We start from the raw sequence: 6,000 nt of genomic DNA on the forward strand, positions 1-6,000 counted from the left end.
ATGATCATTTGTTAAGACATGTAGTACGAATAACAATTTTGGTAATGAAAATAATAACGCCGCACTAAAACTGCTTGAATTTGATTAGGATGGATTGTCAGGTAATGATTGATTTGGGTTTGGAAAAGTTGAGATCCGGTGAAGGTTTATTCTCATGTAATGTCAAGGAAGACCATCAACGTGAATTATACTAAGTTGGAATAATTGATATTGAGTTATATGTATATAATAAATTATAATTTTAAGGTAACATGTTAATATTATATATTGTTTGATATTGTCTAAAATAAAAGAAATGATATACAATAAAAAGATGTGAATTAAACGATTACATAATTGGATAATATGTATCTCACTATGTCATGAAACATCAAGAGGCAGAAAAAAGATTTGAAAAAAAAATATAAGTCAACGAAATAAGTTTATAATTAATCAAAACAAATCATAAACTCTTTAGTCAAAAATAAAAAAAAAAATTGAAAATTTGTTTGATAACCAAAGGTATTGAACTTACAACATTAACAAAAATATGAGAAGAAGGCACATGAAAGAACCTCTAGGATGCACATGACTACAATCAGATATTAATAGTGTTGGACCGTGTCTTCAAATTGTTGACTGCATTTTTTCCCTCTTTTTTTAATCGAATCCCCTTCATCATAAATTAAAGAAAGCAATACACACACAAAAATTACTGAGCATAAACCTTTCGTCCACGTTTAATCTACAATTAAAATTCATAGAACATTACAAATGGTAACTGAAATCTTACAACATTAATAAAAATGTGAGAAGAAGGTGCATGAAAGAACCTCTAGGATGCACATGACTACAATCAGATATTAGTAGTGTTGGACCGTGCCTTCAAATTATTGACTGCATTTTTTTTCTTTTCTTTTTAATCGAATCTCCTCCATCATAAATTAAAGAAAGCAATACACACACAAAAATTACAGAGCATAAATGTTTCGTCCACGTTTAATCTACAATTAAAATTCATAAAATATTACAGATGGTAACCAAAATCTTACAACATTAATAAAAATATGAGAAGAAGGCAAATGAAAGAACCTTTGGGATGCACATGACTACAATCAGATATTAGTAGTATTGGACCGTGCCTTCAAATTATTGACTGCATTTTTTTCTCTTCTTTTTGATTGAATCCCCTCCATCATAAATTAAAGAAAGCAATACACACACAAAAATCATAGAGCATAAATGTTTCGTCCACGTTTAATCTACAATTAAAATTCATAGAATATTACAAATGGTAACCGAAATCTTACAACATTAATAAAAATGTGAGAAGAAGACACATGAAAGAACCTCTAGGATGCACATGAATACAATCAAATATTAGTAGTGTTAGCCTGTGCCTTCATATTGTTGACTACTTTTTTTTCTCTTCTTTTTGATCGAATCCCGTCCATCATAAATTAAAGAAAGCAATACACACAAAAATTACAGAGCATAAACTTTCCGTCCACGTTTAATCTACAATTAAAATTTATAGAACATTAGAGATGGTAACCAAAATCTTACAACATTAATAAAAATGTGAGAAGAAGGCACATGAAAGAACCTTTGGGAATCACATGACTACAATAAGATATTAGTAGTGTTAGTCTGTGCCTTCAAATTATAGAGTGCATTTTTTCTTTCTTCCTTTTGATTGAATCTCCTCCACCATAAACTAAAAAAAGCAATACACACAAAAATTACATAGCATAAATGTAACATAATATACTTATTAATTCGAAAATTATGATAATTTCCATATCCTACCATAATATTTAATTTTCATTGTTAAGTACCTATTAATTTGAAATGAAAACTAATAAAAATATAAATAAAATATGCTTATTAATTAAACGTTAATAAATTGACAATGATTACAGTAAAAACAAATATAAAATTGAAGCTGATTTGAATAATATGTTAAAATTGATACTGTAATATTTTAAAAAATTGATTGTTAAGTACTTACTCATTAGAAATAAGTCAACGTCTAAATTATGATTATTTCCATATTGAATATGATCGTTAATTTGAAAAATATGATTATTTCTATATCATAACAGAATATTTAAAATTGATTGTTAAGTACCTATTAATTTGAAATAAAAATTAACAAAAATATGAATAAAATATGCTTATTAATTAAACGTCAATAAATTGACAATGATTACGGTAAAAATAAATACAAAATTGACATTGTTTTAATAATATGTTAAGATTGATATTGTAATATTTAAAATTAATTGTTAAGTACCTACTAATTAGGAATAAATCATCAATTAAATTATGATTATTTTCATATCCTAAAAGAATATGGTTATTAATTTGAAAATTATGATTATTTCTATATCCTAACATAATATTTATAATTGATTGTTAAGTATCTATTAATTTGAAATGAAAATTAACAAAAATAAGAATAAAATATGCTTAAACGTGAGTAAGTTGACAATGATAACGAAAAAAGAATATAAAATTGAAGCTATTTTAATAATATGTTAAAATTGATATTGTAATATTTAAAATTAATTGTTAAGTACTTACTGATTAAGAATAAATCATCGATTAAATTATGATTATTTTCGTATCCTAAAAGAATATGGTTATTAATTTGAAAGTTATGATTATTTATATATCCTAACATAATATTTAAAATTGATTGTTAAGTACCTACTAATTAAGAATAAATCATCGATTAAATTATGATTATTTTCGTATCCTAAAAGAATATGGTTATTAATTTGAAAATTATGATTATTTATATATCCTAACATAATATTTAAAATTTATTGTTAAGTACCTACTAATTAAGAATAAATCATCGATTAAATTATGATTATTTTTGTATCCTAAAAGAATATTATTATTAATTTAAAAATTATGATTATTTCTATATCCTAACACAATATTTAAAATTGATTGTTAAGTATCTATTAATTTGAAATGAAAATTAACAAAAATAAGAATAAAATATGCTTATTAATTAAACATGAGTAAATTGACAATGATTACGAAAAAAAATATAAAATTGAAACTATTTTAATAATATGTTAAAATTAATACTGTAATATTTAAAATTGATTGTTCAGCACCTACTAATTAGAAATAAGTCAATGTCTCAATTATGATTATTTGGATATCCTAAGAGAAAATGATTATTAATTTGAAAATTATGATTATTTATATATCCTAACATAATATTTAAAATTGATTATTAAGTACCAATTAATTTGAAATGAAAATAAACAAAAATATGAAAAAAATATGCTTATTAATTTAACATCAATAAATTGACAAAGATTACAAAAAAAGCAAAGACAAAATTGAAGTTGTTTTAATAATATGTTAAAATTGATACTGTAATATTTAAAATTGATCGTTAAGTACCTACTAATTAGGAATAAGTCAACGTCTAAATTATGATTATTTGGATATCATAAGAGAATATGGTTATTAATTTGAAAATTATGATTATTTCTATATCCTAACATAATATTTAAAATTGATTGTTAAGTACCTATTAATTTGAAATGAAAATTAACAAAAATACGAATAAAATATACTTATTAATTAAATCGTCAATAAATTGACAATGATTTTGGCAAAAACAAATATAAAATTGAAGTTGTTTTAATAATATGTTTAAATTGATACTGTAATATTTAAAAATGATTATTAAGTACCTACTAATTAAGAATAAGTTAACGTCTAAATTATGATTATTTCGATATCCTAACACAATATGGTTATTAATTTGAAAATTATGATTATTTCTATATCGTAACATGATATTTAAAATTGATTGTTAAATACCTATTATTTTGAAATGAAAATTAACAAAAATACAAATAAAATATGTTTATTAATTAAACATTAATAAATTGACAATGATTATGACAAAAACAAATACAAAATTGAAGTTGTTTTAATAATATGTTTAAATTGATACTGTAATATTTAAAATTGATTATTAAGTACCTACTAATTAGAGATAAGTTAACGTCTAAATTATGATTATTTCGATATCCTAACATAATATGGTTATTAATTTGAAAATTATGATTATTTCTATATCGTAACATAATATTTAAAATTGATTGTTAAATACCTATTATTTTGAAATGAAAATTAAAAAAATACAAATAAAATATGTTTATTAATTAAACATCAATAAATTGACAATGATTGCGGCAAAAACAAAGACAAAATTGAAGTTGTTTTAATAGTATGTTAAAATTGATACTGTAATATTTAAAATTGATTATTAAGTACCTACTAATTAGGAATAAGTCAACATCTAAATTATGATTATTTCGATATCCTAATAGAATATGGTTATTAATTTAAAAATTATGATTATTTCTATATCCTAATAGAATATTTAAAATTGATTGCTAAGTACCTATTATTGGCGTTTAATAAACTACATAACGTGTAATATTTAAAAGAAAAGTTTTGTCTTCTATAAAAGATACATATAATTTAGAAAGAAAAAAAAATAGAATTTGGTGGATATATGATTACACTTCATCTTTACATGAAAATTTATCTGTATTTTTATAATTATTAAAATTCACTTACTTCAAACACTATAAACGTATTCAAATTAACTGACTCAAACAGATTTGTTTAGAAAAAAAATTAGATAGATACATGATCGTAGTTCATCTTTATATGTAAATTTATCACTATTTTCATAATTACTAAAATCCACGTACAACAAACATTGCAACGTATTTGAATTAACTTTATTTTAGTTTAACTTTTCATTCAAATTATTTTCAATAAATTTGGAAACATATCAAATACTTGTAAGTCAGATAATATAATCATATTAATATCGAATGGTTATAAAATTGTATTAATCTACAATTGTACCTAAAACAATAAATACATGTCAAGTTCAATTTTTTTAAAATAAAATATAATGATATATTTTTATCAACTTTCACAAAAATTTAAAAATGGACAATTATTTTGTCTTCACTTACGTAGGAGTAAAAGATTCGATAATTATTTTGTTTTTTTGAGACATTGATTAGGTGAAGTAAAAATACAATTGTAATTAATTTTAAAAAAATAAATAATGGAAGGTTTTATTGAAAACACATTTTAATATATGATTCTTTTGGTGACGTTGTTGTTGATAAAATGTAAACCGCTATAAAATATTGTCTCCTTCCCCAAGGGAATTAAATAACAACATCCAAAAATTAAATATAAAACAAAGTTACATAAATTTTTTGGCAACAAACAATTGAAAAAAGGAAATGGATTCTGGACTTCAATATTCAACTGGACTCCTCTTCATCCCATAACATTGCTTTCTGAAAACAAAAATGATGGAAAATGAACTGATCTTAGTTTGGTTTTTTAACAACTGGACTCCTCTTCATCCCACAACAAACAAAAGACCAAAGAAGGCAGCATAACAAACAAATGATGGAAAACGAAGGTGTAAACGGACTAAAAACAAAAATAAAAAATTATTTCAACAAAAAATGACCAATGGACAACAAAGATTTAACCTTTTATATTTTGAGTTTTCATAAAACCTAAAAAAGATGTACCGAATGATGCATATCTAAGATGAAAAGCACTTCCAAACAAAAAAAGATTTATGCATGTTTGTTTCAGAAAGTCACAACACCAAAATAGGTACCGAAAGACAAAGATGAAAATAGACTCAAAACTAACAAATGAAGAAATGACAAAGAAATGGTATAGAAAACAAACCTGTAGTTACGGTTGGGGGATACCTATGACTGGTGTTCTTTCTGAGAGTTGTCGTTCTCGGATTATTTGTTGTTCTCGGCCAAGAACATAGCGCAAGTGCAGTCAGTATATAGAAAAGTTAAAGATGGTAAAGCAAACAAAAGAAAAACATGAAACAAAAATAAGGGAAACATAAGGATTTGACCGGCAAAAATCCCAGGAACCGAAAAAGGACGAAAACACAAAAAATTGGGTATAGGAAAC

This window comes from Glycine max, chromosome 12, assembly GCF_000004515.6.
Source record: "Glycine max cultivar Williams 82 chromosome 12, Glycine_max_v4.0, whole genome shotgun sequence".
Taxonomy (NCBI): domain Eukaryota; kingdom Viridiplantae; phylum Streptophyta; class Magnoliopsida; order Fabales; family Fabaceae; genus Glycine; species Glycine max.